Raw genomic sequence first — 21,214 nt, 5'->3', positions numbered from 1 at the left:
CGACAATGAACTTGATTTAATACTTCTTTTGATGATGTCGATGGCTGAACTGAAGAAAAAATGAATGAGGGGGAGGAATATATAGGATGAATAACCAAGAGAAGCAACTGTTGGGAAACTACTAGCCGTGACATCTATTCATATTCAATCGGTTCCTAAGTGTGATTTGATGAATGTTTGCAAGTGTTTTGAAAAATAATTGTGTTTCGCGCCTCCTTTGGGTGACAACTGACTGTCGCACCTGTTCAAAGATAACGGTTCGGATGTGTGATTTTATGAACGTTTAGCGGCGTTGTTGAAAAACATTCAGGTTTAATTTCCCTCTTCGACCAACTGTCGCGCCTGTTGATGGAAACGGTTCGGATGTGGGATTTTACGAATGTTTGAGAAATTTCATCCTTGAATCGGTCCGGATGTGAAATTTTATGAATGTTTTGGGGTGTTTGCGGAAAACAGTGAGGTTTCCCTCCAAGTAATCCTTAGCCGCATGCAAAATACAATTTATTATTATTATTATTATTATTATTATTATTATAAACGGATAATCTTTGTTTTTTATACATAAAATAATTTGAAAGGAAAATTTTGAGATATTTCATTAAAAAATTTGGGAATCATCTTATAGTTCAGGAGGATATTTCATAGGGCTAGCAATAAAATATTTTTTCTATCAAATGTTTTGAGCAAATTAATAATAGGATCTCTTATAAAGTGAATGATCGAAAATTTAATTCCCTTTTAATGCAGTTAAGGATAAATAATAATAGATGAAATATTTGGATTATATTAAAAATAAATGGAACTAAGAGATATTTAATTAATTACATAATTAAAAAGGGAGCCCATCAGAGAGAACTTCATGCGCGATATATACTAAGCACTAAATACATTAAAGCATTCGCACGGGCGTTGGGAATTAATCGTCAAACTCTTGCACCTTTAGTTAGGGAAGAGGGTTTTAAACTGCAAGCCTGCACTCACAACCGGTGATCCGTCACTATTATTATTTTCAATGAATCTTGAACTTAAGACTTTTTGATTGTTTCACCCTCATTTTCACAATAAGACCAAGTACTACTAGGTTATGAGTCATTTGGTGATATACACTTTGATTTTTTTATTTTATTTTATAGTTTTTATTCTCAACTCTATCAATGTAGGTAGTTGTTGTTATTATAGTTTGTACCGTTACAAAATCTAGGCATGCTACATTTATTTTTATGTCTATCTAATTAATTTTTTATTTTATACAATGGTTTTTTTTTTTGAAAAACATTTGATCTGTTTATTTAACCAAAAAAAAAATTGCATCTATATATCATTCTATGTGGAATGTCTGTATCTTCAAAGAGGTGCTGTCCTCTTGATGGAGAAGTCACAACTATACTTGATTATATTGGTTAAAGCCTCAAGATTAATTTAATTAGGATCAGTGTCTATGATGAGATCATGTAACATAAAAGAAATTGGGACTTTCGTTCTATTAAAATGAGATGTCATGGGAATCCTCTTTTTAAAGTATAATGGAATATGCATGGTTGAGAACCATTCCATAAGCCCCGGATTCATCAGTACTCTTGCTCTAAGTTTACATAAATAAGAAAAAAACCCAATACCTATACTACTATTAATTTGTTCATTATGCGGGATGAGATTACTAAGACTATTGCCAACAACTTCTTCTTTTATTAGCATCGGGTCCTTTACATAGAGTGTTCATGTCTTGTCCGGAAAACGAGTTTGAATCTCAATTCACGCATGGTGAAAGCATAGATGTGTGAGATATTTTCTCTATATCTATATATGCACACATGTAGCTCACATTCATTAAAAAAATTATGTGATGAATAATATTTAACGGAATAATCTCCTCTTAAAATGAGAGGCTGTTGAGTTGAGAGTTTGAGATATTTATGTTGATGTGAACACGAAAAAAAATTTGAGTTGTCTATACAATTTTATTAATATTTTAATATATAAGAAATCTTTGTTTATTTAATATGTAAAGTAAAAATATTCAAATCCATGTTTTTATTCCCAAAAAATCTATAATATTATTTTTATCTATAATTAATTATAACATATAAAAAATAGTGTTGATCGCTTTAAAAAAATAATAACATATAAAGAAAAATTATGTATATGGACATTGCGGAGCCAGAAATCACAAAATAAAGGAGTAAAAAAATTTAATAAATCAAAGTTCAAGTATATTTAAAATTATATAATAACATAAATTAAATAATATATTTAGTTTTTATATAAAAAAAATCTTTACATAAACAAGTACTATAAATGACCGGTAAGAAAAAAACTCATAATTGATTTATGTAAATCTTCGTATTTTGAAATCAACAAATAATTTAATTATATAAACAATCAAACATATTTTTTTCAATATTTTTACTAAGCAATAAACTAAAATTAATCACCAAGTCTATTACGTAGATGAGTCTTCATAATTTTATGGCAAATAAAAATCCAAAAAAGAGATGAAATTGATAAGACATTAAATTTAAAGATTAGTTTTGAAATTAAACCATATAAAATTAAATTATTTTTTATTTTTATTTTTATTTTTTGGAATTAAATGTGGATGAACCACAGATTTATTGAAATAAAAGTAGAAGTACAAGGGTAGAGACATCTCTTGTAATACCCTGAACTTTTGGATAACTGTTGGAAAAATATATTCAGGGTATTACTACAGTTGCAGTAAGACTTTTCTACAGAGTAATCTTGTTGAGAAACCCCAAGTGGAAAAATAAGGACCTAAATGTAAAAGTTTTTAAAAGATTTTGGGTTAAAGAGTAATAGAAAAAGGATTGATATGCAATGTTTCTGAAAACTAAGGACTGAAAGGTAAGGCAGTAGGGACCTTTTTGAAATACTTTGTTATACTTCAGGGACCATTGGATAGTTTGAAAGGACCTTTTGAGAATACTATTTCATAATTCAGGGACCATTGGTGAATTCTCCAGGGACTGTTTTGTAATACAATATATTTTGAGGGACTAAAAGTGAATTTTGGCTGAAAACATAAGTTGGAGAAAAATCTAGAATTTGAGGTTTGTTCATCTTCTTCTCCTTCATACTGCTACAGTAACTTAAGAAAAAAAAAGAAATGAGAAGAAAAATGGGAGATTTGAGGTGGAGGATTGGAGATCGCCGGAGGAAGCTTGCTGGAGAGATGACTTTACTCGGTAAGAGTTTTTCTTTGCGTATTTTTCATGAATGAATGAATGTATGTATGCATGTATATATGTGTATTTGGTGGATTTGATGAAGAAAAATGATGGATTTGAGTAAAAAAACATGTTTAATTATTGTAGATGATGAGTGTTTGAAATTGTTTTGAAAAAACCTTGTATTCATGATGAATCTAGCTTGAATGGAGGATGAGTTTTTCGGTTTTACTGTAGCATCAAAATTAGGGTTTGGTTTGGTTAATTAAGTTGATGATTATGATGATTAAGATGTTAATGATGATTATTGGATTGAAATGGGTTGAGTTAGTTTGGTTAGATCAAACCAAGTTGGAATTAAATTGGTTGAGTTGGATTGAATTGATTGAGTTGGGTTTGATTTGGTTGAGTTGGGTTTAATCAAATCAAGTGAAGTATATTTGATTTGGTTTAGTCAAGTTCACTTAAATGAAATGGACTTGGGTTTGGATGAGAATTGGAGTGGTTGGGTTTAATTGAATTGATTTTGCTCTAAGTTTGATCAAATCAAGTTGAGTGTGGTTGGACTTGAATTGTTAGGTTAAATTGAGTGGGTTAAGACTGATTTGGGCTTGGTTTAGATGTTGGGCTAAGGATTTGGGCTGAACCAATTCAAGGAAAATTTGGGCTCGGTTGAACCAAGCTGATTCAACAGATTTTGTACAAGAATTGGAGTTGGTTGAAGGCTGGTTGGCTAGATTGAGGTTGGTTCAGTGAAATTGAGTTTGGTTAAGTGAATTTGACCTTGGTTCAGTGGAATTGAGGTTGGTTCAGAATGGTCTAGCCTAAATTGGGTTTATTTAAATGCAATTGGAGACTGGTTTAATTATGCAAGGTCGTGTTTTAACTGATTGGAGTGAGTGGGCCCAATTAGAGAGTCGGTTATTGATTTCTTATATTTTCTCTTGGGTTCAATTATGTTTTTAGTTGTCGTATTTATTTATTTTATTCTGTTATCTTGTTAGGTGTTGATTATGCTTGGGAGGGAGTTGCAGGTTTAGCAAGAAACCCAAGGGAAACCAGATGAGTTGATAGTGGCTATTATTTAAATTATCAGATAATTATTATTATTTTGAAATAATTATTTAATGGCTAGTATTTTGGAAATGATGGTTTAATTATTTCATTTTATTATGTTTAATTGCGTATACTGTTAAAATATACTTATATTTATTATTATTTATTTGCCGTTTAGCAAGAAACCCAAGGGAAACCATGATGATCGTATTGATATACATGATTTTGTATAATTATACATATTTTCAAATAGTGAAAATACACGTATATATGATTTAATTATTTAGTTCATGTGTTTATTTTTTTATGGTTACATATGCTTTGATTTGCAATTGATGTGCCATGACGATGTGCATGATGTGCTATGACGATCGTATTTGGAATGATTTGTGAAACCATGTGAGTATATTAAAATGTTTTATCGGCATTGTTTGTGGAATTGGTTTTCATTCATAGTATAGGAATGATATCATGGATTTGGACTTTACTGGTTTATGCATTGTATACTTTTGGTATTGGCTTTGTGGAAAATAATGTTTATTTCCGAGATGTGAATGCTTGTCCTGGATAAATATCTTGTGATATGATTTATACCGATTGTATTATTGCTATATCTATATGATGGTTTGGATGGTGACGGTGGGCTAAGGCCCGACTACTGCAGTAATGGGTTCCCACGGGTCAGCCTTTAGAGGTGGCGTGGTGGACCTGAGTGTTGATTTGTCCAGATCAGGTGGGAGCGTAGAGCCCTGATAGGATGATACATCAGGATTTCGGGGTCACCACACGGGACCGGTGGGCCAACGTCAAGGTTATGAAGACCTTGGCGGCTCCCAACCTAGTCGTGACGACGGTTAAGTCAGGGAGAGTTTTCGGGCTATAGATTTGAGAACGGTTTTTATATTACTTGTGTTTTGAATTGTGATGATGAGGGGGCGAAGCCCAGCTGTCACTCTTAGGAGGGCAGTCTCTCACAATAATTTGGATTTTTGGAAAAATTGATTTAATGTTGATTTGTGATAAAATTAAATTTCAAAAGCTCTTTAAAGTTGTATTTTACCAAAATTGTGGTCTTTGTCAAAGTTTTGAAATTATTTGTTAAAATTGATCTTTATATGCTTTATGTACACTACATTTACTTATTTAAAATTATTGAGCCACTATCGACCAACTGAATGTGTTGTAGCTGCAGGAGCAGGACCTTAGATTGTCTGATAGAGTTTAGAGCTAGTCAGGGTTGAGTCCAGGACTACAGTGGGTCCCTTTTTCTTCCTATTTATTGATGTCGTGATCTTGTAGCAGTTGTACCCGCAAATTTGAGTAATTATATTTGTTGTATTTATGTATTTGAATCATGTAGTTGGTGTAAAGTTGTAAATTGTGATTCGTAAGTCTAATTTGGTTTTTGAGGGGTGTCAGGTTTCCAGTTAAAATGGATTTTTAACTAATGGGTGCCATATTTACCTCGATAGAAGGGGTGGGTGTGACATCTCTCACCAGAGGCGAGGAAGTACAAAGAAACAACAGAAAAAGAAGGAGAAATATGGAGTACAAAAAAACAACAGAAAATGCTAAGTAGACAGAAGATGCCGTCTAGCATCTCAGGTCTGCTTAGACGGGACACTTACTCCCTAAAAAAATTAAATGTTTAGTTTCATATTAAACCTTATAACATGCTTTTCACGTGGACTCATTCATGTCAATGCGGCGCATCCATACTCGCTAGAATATTCTTGAGTAGGTTGCATACTCACGTCACGTGAGAGGATTCTTTAGTTGTGTTTCTTATGTATAGTTCTAATTTTGTTCTATCCTCTTGGGTTACCTTAACCACTCCTAGTGGTCCTAATTGACCCACATATCCCACCATATCTATATATACGTACACTACACCATATGGGGCTTTCAGCGGCATTTTTATAGGCTTTTACCGGCGTTTATAAACGGCGCTAATTTCATGACCGGCGTTTCTAATAAACGCCGTGAGTAGTGCCGCCGAAGACAACGTCGTTATTTTAGCGGCGTTTAGGAAATTAAACGCCGTAATATTAGCGGCATTTTTTATAAAACGCCGGCAAATATGTAAGGAAAGTATACATATATGTGCATCAAATTAGTGGCGTTTATAAATATAAACGTCGCTATAATAGCGCCATTTATAAGTGGGAACGCCGTGCAAAAGTGTGGTCTGTCAATTTTAGAAAATGTAAAATAGCGGCGTTTAAGTAAATAAATGCCAGTAAGATACTGGCGTTTTATTTTAAACGCCACTAATATATTGCCGTTTTTAATGCAAACACCACTAATTTAGTGGCATTTATTTACTTAAACGCCGCTATTTGGATCTGTTTATTTCAGAAATGGCACGATATTACCGGCGTTTAATGTATAAACGCCAGTAATATTTTCATCTTCTAAATAATGTTATAGCTTTTTACTGGCGTTTATATATAAAACGCCACTATATAACGGCGTTTTCTTGAATAAACGCCAGTAAAATGATGTGTTTCCCGGCGTTTATATTGGAAACGCCGCTAAATTTATTTTGAATACAGTTTCTTCGTTTCTGCACTTTTATTCATGTGCATTTTTACAAAAACAATGGTACTACAAAGACCTGTAATGAGCATTCAAGATAAGAATAGTCACATTGTTATCTACGCACCAAAACACAATAGTTGATATTTAAAAATTTCAAACCAATTAGAAGTTACAAAAGATATCGATATTAATTAGTACATAATTAGGTTTGTGATTCTTGTCTTCCGGTCTCCAAATAATACAAAGGAAAACAAAGATAAATAAAAATCCATCAACACTTGATGAATGCCACTACTCATCTCCAGAAGGCTGGTTCTGCAATTAAAAAAAAATTTATAAGAAAAGATTTCACGATGTTTTTAAAATTATAACAAATAGATACAATACTTGAAACATTGCCACTTTCGAAATACGTACCTGTGACTGAGAAGTTGAGCTAGCTGGGTCAACTCCAGGGATAGTAACTCCAGGAAATCGAGTTTGTAAAAACCCAAGAAGAGCATTATATCGAGCACATTCTTGTGCACGTTCTTCCTCACGTTGTGCACGTTCATGCTCTCGCTCCTCTTTCAATTGTTGCATTTGTTGTTCCATTTGATTAAACCGCTCAACAAACTCACTTGATTGGGCGCTTGAGGTAGAAGTTCTGCTAGTCGTACCCCCATAATAAGTTTTGAGTGTTGGACCCAATCCAAGCCCTCGTACTCGCCCACATCGTTCTTTTCCAATAACTTGTGTCAGAATTTCGGTTTCAACAATTTGCATATCCTCATCTACTGTTTCACATTTAGCTAACTTCTCATTTGCTTTAACCTATATATAATGAAAAAAAATATTTTAAGGTAATCATATATTTCAAACCAAATTACGAAAGAAGGAATACTTAAGACATAATTATTACCATAATTTGTTCAGTTTCCACATTCATGTGAGAACCATCCTTTTTGGTATGTGTTGCTTTAAAAAATTCGAGGCGTCCTACTTTTCTTCCATTGTGAACCTCCTACAAGTGTTTAAACAAAAAAATTGTTTGAATCACAAACATCAAGAGATAAACTTGAAGACATCATTAAAATACAAACGAAAGTAAAAAAAAAATCATTTTTCACTCACACTAACAATTTAATTCTTGATATATATTTACTTACCATTTCCCTTTCCTTTCTAGCAAAGCTCTTTGATCCAGAGGTATGAGTATATTTTTGTTGTTTTCTGCTAGCAACCCCAAGTCTTTCTGAATCCTACATAATAACATGTATAGTAACTTAGAAATAAGAAATACATGATAATTTTAGTAAAATAAGTAAAATACATACTCATACCTCTCCTTTGTTTGAATACCAATAATCGACTAATTGTTCCCATTGCCATCTAATGGTTGCATTTGGATGTTTATCTTTGTTCACTTGCAAACCATCTTCTCGTTTGAAATGACGCTTTTTCAAATCATGCTTGTAATCTCTCCATTTCTTCCCCAGAGACTTGAGCACATACTCTTTTGAAATCTCAAGAACAAATCGTAACTAGTTGAAGACATTATAAACAATTTTGTTTATCAATGTAACTTGATTTTTTTATATTTATAGAAATAACATTTGAACAATTCAATTATGTGGGTTTACCTCAATAAATTTGAACAATTCATCCTTCAATGTTTTTGGCACTTTATGCCAACTCTCATAATGGATGCCAATTTGTTGACCGGTTCGAGCAAGCATGCCGAGAAATCCGACCCGATGAGTTGTGCTTCGGCCCAATTGGTTGTCCCGGATGATTTGCACTCACCACAATCCTCTCTTCCGAGTGGTAATGACCACAAGTCTTTCAAAGTAGTTCGAGCCTCTTTTTCTTTTTGTTGTCCATTTCTATCAACTACATATTAGTATAACATAAGAATATGAACACAAATATAATAAATTATGATTAAGTTTCAAGATATGAAACGAACCTGCATTTAAATTTTCTGCTTCACTAACTGCGGGCGCGTTCTCTAATCAGTACTATTATTTTGGTTTGGCACTTGTTCATTGTGATTTGAATCGGTTTGAAGATGATGGGATCGAGCAATTAGGGAGTAACATGTAGTGATGGAGGCGGATCTAGTAGAACCAATTGGGAAATGCTGAATTGGAGTTGTTGGTGTTGCTCATTCTAGCACCACACCATCGTCACACCCACTACCATTATTTGGAGCATTAGTTGAGTGCGAGGGTTCAAACACGACCATTTTCATTTTGTTCAATTTTAATTTCGGCATATTTTCTTTTATCTGCATCATATAAACAAAGACATGTTACGTAACAGTTATATATATTTCTATTAACATATATTTTGAATAATTTATTCATTTATCTTTAAAAAAATTAACAAAACAATGATAAATTAATTTTGAAAATGTTCACCTAAAATTAGTTTCAATTAATATATTTTAAAAAAATGATAACCTTTGTTATTACTCTTCATATGATCATTGCAGTGCATTCATGCTCCATAGAAGATATTTTAGTAGATATATTCCCGTGAGCATCCATACTCAATATATAGAAGATGTTTTAGTAGACATATTCATATGATAAGGTGTTTGATGCGTGAGAAAATTCTTTCGTTGTGTTTCTTATATATACTTTTTCAAGTTTGTTTCATTATCATTGATTAATTCTTTCCGAGCGTAGTAGTCATTATTTTGTTCAATTTCATTTGTGTCGCACTAACCATCCTTGATGGTTCAAGGAGGCCCATTATCTCTTTTGCTTTTATTTATATATTCCATGTTTTTTTAACTCCAACTTGAAATTAATTTCAATTAATATATATATATATATATATATATATATATATATATATATATATAAAAGTAGATAAACTTCATACATGCACCTTTTTCACACTTCATATATATATATATATATATATATATATATTAAAACTAACATCATAATAATAATAATAGATAGTGAAATGAGAAGACCATGTCACCAAAACGCAACCAAAAAGGTAGATCTCGGATGGAGAAGCGGAGCCTCTTGGACGATCTTTGGAGCGGCGACCTGGCAAGCTTAGAGGCCGGTGACGCCACGGCAAAGGAGAGGAAGGGCAAGATGGTGGTAGGAGAGCCAGGGATCGGGGCAGGGGTTTTTCTTATGCTTGCTGGCAGCTTGCTCCTCTTCGTCGGGGTGAGCACACGCAGGACTGGGCAGACGGAGGAACAGGCCTCGCATGGAGAGGAAGATGGTGGTGGGAGCGAAGAGACCACGGTCGCCATGAGGGAGGGAGCTTGTGGTAGATGTTGTAATACACGAACCTTTGGATACTGTTGGAAAAATATATTCGAGGTATTACTACGATTCGATAAGAATTTTTCTCAGAGTAATCTTGTTGAGAAACCCCAGTGAAAATAACAAGGACCTAAGTGTAAAAGTTTATAAAAGATTTTTGGGTTAAAGAGTAATAGAAAAAGTTGATATAAAAATGTTTTACGGCATCCAAGGATGAAAGGTAAGATGGAAGGGATCTTTTTGAAATATTGTACTATAATCCAAGGACCATTGGATAATTTAAAAAGGATCTTTTGAGAATACTATTTTTGTAATTCAGGGATCATTCATGAGTTTTTCAGGGACTGTTTTGTAAGGAATTATGTTTTGAGGGACTAAATGTAAATTTCAGGTGAAAGTTAAATTTGGAGAAAAAATCTAGAGCTTGAGTGTTGTTAAATGCTTACCTCCATTCTGCTACTGATAACCGAGGAGTTAAAATGAAGAAAATGAGAGAGAGAATTAGAGGTTTTTAAAAGAGAAAAACTTGGAGATCGTCGGAGGAGCTCGTAGAAGGGATGACTTGGCTTAGTAAGAGGCTTCTATGTATTATTTTAGTATGGATGTATGTATGCATGTATAAATATGTATTTTTAGTTGGATTGGATGAAAATGATTATGGATTTGAATGTATATTGATGAGGATGAGAAAGTAATTGTTGTGAAATAATTTTTTTGTGTTGAAAAAGCTAGTATTTGTGATGAAATTGCTTTGGATTGGTGGAGTTAACTTTGCAGGATTCTTTGTAGGCATTCTTGTAGCAGCGAGATTAGGGTTTGGTTTGGTTAATTAAGTTGATGATGATGATGATTAAGGTGTTAATGATGATGGTTAGATTGAAATGGGTTGAGTTAGCTAGAGTTGATTTGGTTGGATCAAACCAAGTTGGAATTGAATTGGTTGAATTAGATTGATTTGGTTGGAGTTGGGGCTTGATCAAATCAAGTTGAGATAGTTTGAGGTTTGGTTAGATTGATTTGGGTTAAGGGTTTTTGACTGAACCAAGTTGGTTCAATGGATTTTTGAATAAGAATTGAGTTGGTTCAAGCTGGTTCAGTTTGATTGAGTTTGGTTCGAGTGCAATTAAAAGCTTGGTTCAGTACGATTGAGAACTGGGATTCGATGGAATTGAGATTGGTTCAGATTGGTTTAAGCGTGTTTAGTCTAAATTGAGTTGGTTTAAGTGCAATTGAAAGCCGATCTGGATAATGCAAGGTCGGGTTTTTAACCGATTGGAGTGAGTGGGCACAATAGAGTCTATTGTTGTTTATTGTATTTTATTTTTGGGTTTAAATGTGTTATTTATTTTTTTATTATATTATTAACTTATTAGGTGTTGTTCGATCTTTGGGAGGGAATTCGGGTCTAGCAAGGAACCCGAAGGGACACGGGAGTGAGTTGGTAGTGGCTATTATTTTAAATAATTGATTAATTATTATTATTTTGAAATAATTATTTAATAGGGTAGTATTTTGAAAAATAATTGTTTAAGTATTTCTTTTTATCATGTTTAATTGGCGTATAATGTTGAGGTATCACGTATATTTATTTGCCGTTGATGTTCACGACAATCGTATTGGTACATCAAATTTGTATAATTATCGTGATTTATAAATAGTATAAAAATACATGTATATGTGATTTAATTATTCGGTTCAGTGAATTTATTTTTGAATGGTTATATATGCTTTGATTTGGAATGATTTGTGAAATCGTATGCGTGTATTAAAAATGTTTTACACAATGATATTTGTGGAATTGGTTTTCATTCACGGAATAGGAATGGTATCATGGATCTGGATTTTTCTTGGTTTTATCTTGTTTGTTATACTTTTGACATCGTTGGCTTTGTGGAAATGATGTTTATTTTACGTGATGTGAATGCTTGTCCGGATAAGGATCCTATGATGTGATTTATCTCGATTGTTTTATTCTTTGTATTTACGTGTTGGTTTGGATGGTGACGTGGTGAGGCCGGGACTACTGCCGATAGTGGGTTCCGGGCCGACCTTTAGAGGTGGCGTGGTGGACACGGGTGTTGATTTGTCCGATCGGTGGGGCGTAGAGCACGAGTTGGATGATACATCGGGATCGGAGTCCTGCACGGGGCCGGTAGACTGACGTCCAAAGGTTATGAAGACCTTAGCGGCTCGCAAACCCTAGTCGCGACCGGGCTAGAGTCGGGGAGGAGTTTTTGGGGCTATGGATTTGAGAATGGTTTTATATTATCGATTATTTTGGCGTTGATTTATGATGAATTTATGTTTAGAAAGTTCTTTAAAAATGTATTTTTGCTAGAATTCTATTATTTTGGAAAAGTTGGAAAAATTATTTAAGCGAGTTGGTATTATATACTTTATATACGCTATATTTAAGTATTTGGAATTATTAAGCCGCTCTGCGACATGGCTCAGATGTCTTTGTAGACTGCGAGGCGAGGAACCTAGATTACTGATCGGGTTTAGAGCGAGTCGAGGGTTTGATCCAGAGGCTACAGATGGGTCCTCGTTTAGATTCTTTCTTGTTATTGGTGTCGTGACCTTGCAGCGGTTGTACCCGCATAATTAAATAATTATATTTATTGTATTTATGTATTTGAACTGTACTTGGTGAAAAAAATTGTAAAGTGTGATTTGTAGGTACGCTTTTGTTTTAAAAAGCAGGGAGTTAATGGGTTTCGGTTAAAGGGAATTTTAGCGATGGGTGCTACGTTACTCGTCGGTAGAAGGGTGGGTGTGGCATCTTTTGGTATCGAGTGTGAGGTTGAGATATCCGCGGTTGGTAGAGATCACGGGTTGTGATCGAGGCCCTAGATTTAGAAGTCGTGTCTAGACTTAGAGGGTTTAGTAGGGATTAGAGCAGAAAGTTAAGGGCCCAGGTGAGAATTATTAAGAATCTCGATCGGGTTAAAACCTAAGTTGCGTATTTGGAATGAGAGGCGATCGTGGGTTTTTGATATTTGAGGCGGAGAGGCGGGTACATCGTGATCGATCGCGGGTTGAGATATTTATTGGAATTGGTTTTATCGAAAATAAGTTAACTTAAAGTTGCGAAAGAAGGGTATTTGGCGTTCTCTTTCGATGGTGGCACCTGATGATTTGCGGTTTGATTTGAAAGATACTTTGGACGTACGTGTAGCTAGAATATGGAGATTAGCCGTGAGTAACTTGATCTTCTTTATCGCCTTCTGTTGATTCTTAAAAGGTGTGTTATGATGTCGCGTGATTCGAGAGTTTGATTTAGCCGGACTTTGGATGAATTATGGCGACTCCTCTAAAGTGTAGTTTAGTTGTGTTTTAAATGAGGGAGAAGATGGGACTGCGTTTTTCGTCGGTGGAATTTTGAGTGTCTTAAGGATTTTTGAGTAATGGAACCAAAAGGCGTTTGAGGCAGTAGGGCGAGGACCTCACTCCAGGTATAATAGAGAAAGAGTAGAGATATTTCCGGAAGAAGCGGCGAAAGGAGGAAGAAGAGCAGGAGAAGAGAGTGGAGGAGCAGGAGAAGGAGAGGGAGGAGCGAATGAGGGAAGAAGAGATGGAAACCCATGTTATGCTCATCAGTACCCTCTAGCGCTACTCTTGTTGCCTCGGCATCTTCCTAGTTCTATTATTGCACTAGTAACCAAGAAATAGCATGAGTGATGTTTGTGTCCATGAGCTCGTTATGTGGTAACCATGAATACCGAGATTTTAGTTCTATGGTTGCTTGGGATGAGGAATATCTACGTGGAGCGTTTTCACCTAGATGAAGTCGTATGCGGAATTGAGAAGGAGGTATGGGTTTCTACAGGAGTTTCTGCGGCGTATGATGATGCCCGTGCGGTCCTTAACTATGGTGCGCCGTTGAAGCGATGGAGCAAGAAAGGTTGAATCATGACTTAGTAGACTAGGATGAGGTTCGATGGTCGATAGTGAGGACTTGTGAATAGTGGAATAATATGTTTGTATTATCGTTTGTGTTGCTTGAGATGTTTGTATTCTACACTGTATCTCGAGGTGTGATGTGTTCCTACTTGTGAATAGAAGTTGCTTTTCTTACGGATTGTGGAAAATCTAGATTATTTTATTGTATGAGTTTTTGGAAGTGAGGAAGCGAGAGCAACACAGTCAGGAAGAGTGTTGTATACACGTGTATAACACGATACTAAAGAGGAATCGACTTCGCTGATCGATCGATGGATGCTTGGACGTCCTTTTCACGATATTATTGTTTACGGTTGAGCAGTTTGGAACAAGAGAGCGGTCTTGGAACAAGTAATGAAATTCGATGTGATAGTCAGGATTGATGTATGCTATAAGGGAGATTCGAGGGGACGAAATTTTTCTTAGAGAGAAGGATTGTAATACCACGAACCTTTGGATACATTGGAGAAAATATATTCGGTATTACTACGAGTCTGATAGAATTTTTCTGAGGTAATCTTGTTGAGAAACCAAGTGAAAATAACAAGGACCTAGAGTGTAAAAGTTTATAAAAGATTTTTGGGTTAAAGAGTAATAGAAAAGTTGATATAAAATGTTTACGGCATCCAAGGACTGAAAGGTAAGATGGAAGGGATCTTTTTGAAATATTGTACTATAATCCAAGGACCATTTGGATAATTTAAAAGGATCTTTTGAGAATACTATTTTTGTAATTCAGGGATCATTCATGAGTTTTCAGGGACTGTTTTGTAAGGAATTATGTTTTTGAGGGACTAAATGTAAATTTCGGCTGAAGAGTTAAATTTGGAGAAAAATCTAGAGCTTGAGTGTTGTTAAATCGTACTGCACTCAGTTATCTTTCTGATGAGCGAGTTATAGAAGAAAATGAGGAGAAAATTAGAAGGTTTTTAAAGAGAAAAAGCTTTGGAATCTGTAGGAGGATTCGTAGGGTCACTTGTAGAAGGGTTATTTTTGGTTTTGAATGATATATAAATTTTAGTATCGGCAATGTATGCTATGCATATATAAATATGTTTTTAGGGTTTGGGACTTGGATTGAATGTCTTTGGTGAAATGCATGTTAGATGAGTGATGAGAAAGTGATTGTTGTGAATAATTTCTTTGTGAAAAACTTGTAGTGGCGATGAAGATTGCTGAGAAATGGTGGAGTGACGTTATAGAGATTCTTGTAAGCGTTCTTTATGCGAGATTAAGAAATTTTGGTTTGGTTAATTAAAGTTGATGATGATGATGATTAGGAGGTTAATGATAATGGTTAGATTGAAATGGGTTGAGTTAGCCAGAGTTGAATTTGGTTGGATCCAAACCAGAGTTGAGGTGAATTGAGTTGAGTTGAATTGATTTGGTTGAGTTGGGCATGATCGAATGTCAGGTTGAGATGGTTTTGGGTTTGGTTCGAGTTGATTTGGGTTGAGGGTTTTGGAGTAGAACCAGAAGTTGGTTCAATGGATTTTGAATAAGAATTGAGTTGGATTCCAGCTGGTTCAGTTTGATTGAGTTTGGTTTCGAGTACAGATTGGGCTTGGAGTTCTGATGGAGTGAGATGGTTGATTGGTTTAAGCGTGTTTAGTCTAAATTGAGTTGGTTTAAGTGCTGATTGGCTAGATTTGGATAATGCACGATATCGGGTTTTAGCAGGTTGGGTGAGTGGGCGATAGAAATTGATTGTTGTTTATTGTATTTTATCTTTTGGGTTTAAATGTATTATTTATTTTTATTATATTATTATCATTAGGTGTTGTTCGATCTTGGGAGGGGATAAGTGCAGCGAGGAACCCAAGGCACTTGAGTGAGTGGTAGTGGCTATTATTTTAAATAATTGATTAGTGTATTATTATTTTGAAAATAATTATTTAATAGCGTAGTATTTTGAAAAATAATTGTTTAAGTATTTCTTTTTATCATGTTTAATTAGGCGTATAATGTTGAGGTATCGTATATGTTATTTACTCGTTGATATTCACGATGATCATATTGATACATCAATTTATTATAATTATCACGTGTTATAAATAGTATAAAATACATATATCATGTGATTTAATTATTGATTCGTGAATTTATTTTTGGATGGTTATATATGCTTTGATTTGGAATGATTTGTAGAAATCGTATGTACGTGTATTAAAATATTTTCATGCAAATATTTGTGGGGTGGTTTCGTTCACGGCGAATAGGAGATGGTATTTTACTGGTTTTGGACTTCTTTTGGTAACTTTTGTGACATGTATTTTCGTCTTTGTGATGTGAATAGCGTCTGGATAAGGACCATGATCGTGATTTATCTGATTGTATATTCTTTGCGTCTACATGTTGGTTTGGATGGTGGCGGTGAGCCAGTCTGCTGCCGATAGTGGGTTCCCGGGCGACCTTTAGAGGTGGCGTGGTGGACACGGGTGTTGATTTGTCGAGATCGGTGGGGCGTAGAGGCCACAGATTGGATGATACAGTCGGGATCCGAGTCGCCCACGGGACCGGTGGGCCAGCGTCGAGGTTATGAAAGACCTTGGCGGCTCACAACTCGTCAGTGACGGCTAGTAGTCGGGCGAGGGTTTTCGGGGCTATGGATTTGAGAATGGTTTTATATTATCAGTTATTTTGACGTTTGATTTATGATGGATTTATGTTTCAAAGTTCTTTAAAAATGTATTTTGCTAGAATTCTGGTATTTTGGAAAAGTTGGAAAATTATTTGAGCAGTTGGTATTTATATACTTTATATAGACTGTATTTAAGTATTTGGAATTATTAAGCCAGCTACTGGCCCCAGATAATGAATGCTATGTAGCTGCGGGAGGCGAGGAACCTAGATTACGATCGGGTTTTAGAGAACGAGTCGAGGTTGATCCAGAGGCTGCGGTGGGTCCCTCGATTTCTTTTTCTTGTTATTGTGGTGCTAGACCTGTAGGCGGTTCTGTACTCATGAAATTAAAATAATTATATTTATTGTATTTATGTATTTGAACATGTACTTGGTGATTGTAAATTATGATTTGTAGAGTGCGCTTTTGTTTAAAAGCAGTGTCGGTTCACGGTTAAAAGGGGTTTAAGCGATGGGTGCTAGCGTTTACCTCATGCTAGAAGATTGGGTGTGACATCTTTTAGTATGATCCGTAGGTTGAGATATCCACGGTTGGTAGAGATCACGGGTTGATGGAGCCCTGAGATTTGAAAGTCGTGTCTAGACTTACAGGGGTTTAGTAGGGATTAGGCAGTTAAGGGCCCGGTGATTGTTAGAATCTCCAGTCGGAGGTTAAAACCTAAGTTGCGTATTTTGGAATGAGAGATCGTGGGTTTTTGATATTTGAAGGCGGTGGCGGTGCACGTGATCTGATCGCAGGTTGAGATATTTATTGGAATTGGTTTTGATCGAATAAGTCTAACAAAGTTTGCGAAGGTGTTTGGCGTTCTCTTTCAGTAGTCGGCGCTACGAGTGATTCTGAGTTTGATTTTGAAAGATACTTTGGGTCATATTTGTAAGAATATGGAGGATTAGCGTGAGTAGCTAGGTCTTCTTTATCACCTTTTCATTGATTCTTAAAAGGTGTGTGTTATGATGTGCCGTTGATTCGAGGTTTGATTTGTCGGACTTTGGATGAATTATGGCGAAATCTCCTACGACTGTAAGTTTGAGTTGTGTGTTTAAATAGAGGAGGTCGGGACTTGGAACGTTTACCCGATTAGGCGATTTTGAGTGTCTTGAGATGATGAGTACTGGGACCGGCGTACGAGGGCTGGTACAAGGGCGAGGGACACTCCTCCAGGGTGTAATAGAGAGTGGAGAGATATTTCTACGGAAGGCCGTGAGGGAGGAAGAAGAGACAGAAGAAGAGATGGAGGAGGAGCGAGGAGAAGGAGGGGAGGAGCAGTGGATGAGGAGAAGAGATGGGCACCCATATCTGTGCTCGGGGTGCCCTCTGGCTACTACTCTTGTTGCCTCGACATCTTCTAAGTTCCTATTATTGCACTGGTGACCAGAGCAAGCATGATGGTGATGTTTAGATCGTGAGCTTCGTTAATGTGGTGACCGTGAATACCGGAGATTTTTAAGCTCCATAGTTGTGGTGAGGAATATCTACGTGGAGCGTTTTCGCTGGAGCGTAGAGTCGTATGCGGGTGAGAAGGAGGTGGCGAGTCTACAGAATTTCTGACGGCATGTGATGATGCCGTGCGGTCCTTAACTATGGCTGACCCGAGTTTGAGCGATGGAGGCAAGGAAAGGTTGAGCCATCGACGCAAGTAGATAGGCCCAGGATAGAGGTTGACGAGTGGCGTAGCGAGACATGAATAGTTTGGAATAATACGTTTGTATTATCGTTTGTGTGCTTGAGATGTTTATGTCGGGCTGCGACATCTCAGGTGTGATGTATTCTGCTTGTGAATAAGAAGTGCTAGCACTGTACGGATTGGCTGGAAAATCTGAGATTAGTTTTATTGTATGAGTTTTTGGGAAGTGAGAGCGGTGACACATCGGAAGGTGTTGTGTCACAGTAGCGTATAGCGCGTGCAGAGAATCTAACCCGGCTGGTCGTTGACGGATCTTGCAGCGATCCATTTTGAGTAGTGTTATTTCTTGTTGAAGGCGAGTTTGGAACAAAGGCGAAGCGGTCTTGGAGACAAGTAATGGAGTGGGTGATATCGTTGATGTATGCTAAGAAATTTCGAGGGCGAAATTTTTCTTAAGGGGAAGGATGTAATACCACAGACCTTTGAATAGCATTGGAAAAATATATTCAGGGGTATTACTACGATTCGGTAAGAGTTCTGAGATAATCTTGTTGAGAAACCAGTGGAAATAACAAGGACCTAAATTGTAAAGTTTATAAAAGATTTTGGGTTAAAGAGTAATAGAAAAGGATTGATATAAAATGTTTACGGCAGAGGGACTGAAAGGTAAGATGGAAGGGATCTTTTTAAAAATGTTGTGCGTTATAATCAGGGACCGTTGGATAATTTAGGATCTTTTTGAGAATCTTATTTTGTGATTCAGGCATGCATGTAGGTTTGGTCAGGGGACTGTTTTGTGAGGAATTATGTTTGAGGACTACGTCTAAAATTTCGGCTGAAAGTTAAATTTGGAGAAAAATCTACAGAGAAGCTGAGTGTTGTTCAGCTACCTCTCCATGAGTGCTGCTTCATGATAACGCGAGTTATGAGAGAGTGAGAGAAATTAGAGGGTTTTTAAAGAGAAAGACTTGGAGATCGTAGGAGAGAGTTCATGGGAGTCCTTAGTAGGGATTATTTTGGTTTTGAATGATACTAAATTTTAGTTAAAAGCTTGAACGATGCTTGAATTTAACGTATTTTGTGAGAGTTTGGCTTGGTTTAAGTCTTTGATCGTATTAGATTATTGTGGATGATTGTTTGATTGAGTGCTTTTGAGAAAAGCTTTTGTAAGCGTGAGTGAAATTCTTGTAAGAAAATGGGGATGAGATTAGGAATTACGTAGCGTTCTGCGATTTAAGTTTGGTTTAGTTAATTAAATTGGTGATTATGATGATTAGGAGGGTTAATGATAATGGATTAGATTGAAATGGAGTTGGAGTTAGCCAAGTTGAATTGGTTGGATCAAACAAGTTGCATTAATTGATTGAGTTGAATTAATTTGGTTGGGTTAGGCAGTCAAATCAGGTTGAGATGGTTTGGGTTTTGGTTCAGTTGATTTGGGTTAAGGGTTTTGGACTGAACAGAAGTTGGTTCAAAAGGATTTTGAATAAAAATTGAGTTGGTTCAAGCTGGTTCAGTTTGATTGAGTTTAGTTCAGTACAATTGGCTTGAGGTTTCAATGGATGAGATTGGTTGATTGGTTTGTAAATGTTTAGTCACAAATTGAGTTGGTTTAAGTGCGATTTGGCTGGTTTGATTATACGATGTCAGTTTTAAGCAGGTTGGGTGGGTAGGCCCGATAGAGAATTGATTATTATTTTTGTATTTTCTTTTGAGTTTTAAAATATATTATTTAATTTTATTATATTATTACATTAGGTGTTGTTGGTCTTGGGAGGTTCAGTCCAGCGAGGCAGGGACAGGGTGAGTTAGTGAGTGTGTGTTTTAAATATTGATTAATTATTATTATTTTGAAATAATTATTTAATGGGTGATATTTTGAAAATAATAATTGTTTTAAGTATTTACTTATCATTATTTTAATTGGCGTATAATGTTGGGGGTATCGCATTATATTTATTCTTGATTGATGTTCGACAATCGTATTGATACATCAATTTACATTATAATTATACGTGTTATAAATAGCATAATCATTATATATGTGATTTAATTATCGGTTCATGAATTTATTTTGGATGGTTATCTTGAATTTGGAATGATTTGTGAAATGGGTAGAGTGTATTAAAATATTTCTGAGCAATATTTGTGGAATTTGGTTTTCATTCTGACCATAGAATAGTATTTTTATATTGGACTTTCTTGGTATTAGCCATGTAATAAATCTTGTGAATGTTGTCACGGATAAGGACCGTATATTATTATGATTTATCGGTTTGTATTCTTTGCATCTCTACGTATTGTTGGTTTGGATGGTGTGGTGGTGGCTTATTCTACTGCGATAGTGGGTTCAGCGGGGCGACCTTTAGAGGGTGGCGTGGTGGACTGGGTGTTGATTGTCGAGATCGGGTGGGGCGTAGAGCCACGATTGGATGATACACAGCCAAGGATCGAGTCGCGCCGGGGCCGGTGGAGCTGACGTCAGGTCACGAAGACCCAGCGGCTCCCGAGCTGAAGTCGCCCGACGGCTAGTAGGAGGATTTCGGGGCTATGGGTTGAGAATATGGTTTTATATTATTAGTTATTTGTGGCGTTGATTTACCAGTGAATTTATGTTTGAAAGTTAACTTTAAAATGTATTTTCTTTGAATTAAAGTATTTTGGAAAGTTGGAAAATTATTTGAAATTGGTATTCCTATATATCTGTTTGTATTTAAGTATTTAGAATTATTAAGCCCTCTTGAGCCAATGGATATTTTGTAGGCTGAGGAGGCGGGAACCCTGGGTGCAGTGTGGGTTTAAACCGAGTCGAGGGGTTGATCCCAGGGCTGATGGGTCCCTCGTTCTTTTTAACATTATTGGTGTCATGACCTTATGGCAGTTGTACATAATTAAATAATTATATTTATTGTATTTATGTATTTGAGCAATGTCTTGGTGAAAAAAT

At 35.8% G+C, this 21,214-nt stretch overlaps 1 long non-coding RNA gene across 1 annotated transcript; it reads right to left on the bottom strand.

Moving 5' to 3' along the window:
* Window positions 1-7,940: 7,940 nt before the first annotated feature.
* On the bottom strand, window positions 7,941-8,512 carry LOC120266394. The gene is made up of 3 exons (XR_005538156.1): window positions 8,405-8,512; window positions 8,124-8,277; window positions 7,941-8,023 (listed from the first exon to the last, which is right to left on the bottom strand). It is a non-coding gene; the product is annotated as an uncharacterized LOC120266394 (long non-coding RNA).
* Window positions 8,513-21,214: the final 12,702 nt, after the last annotated feature.

Source organism: Dioscorea cayenensis, chromosome 8 (genome assembly GCF_009730915.1).
Source record: "Dioscorea cayenensis subsp. rotundata cultivar TDr96_F1 chromosome 8, TDr96_F1_v2_PseudoChromosome.rev07_lg8_w22 25.fasta, whole genome shotgun sequence".
Taxonomy (NCBI): Eukaryota; Viridiplantae; Streptophyta; class Magnoliopsida; order Dioscoreales; family Dioscoreaceae; genus Dioscorea; species Dioscorea cayenensis.
This window is presented reverse-complemented; position numbering and strand designations above follow the sequence as displayed.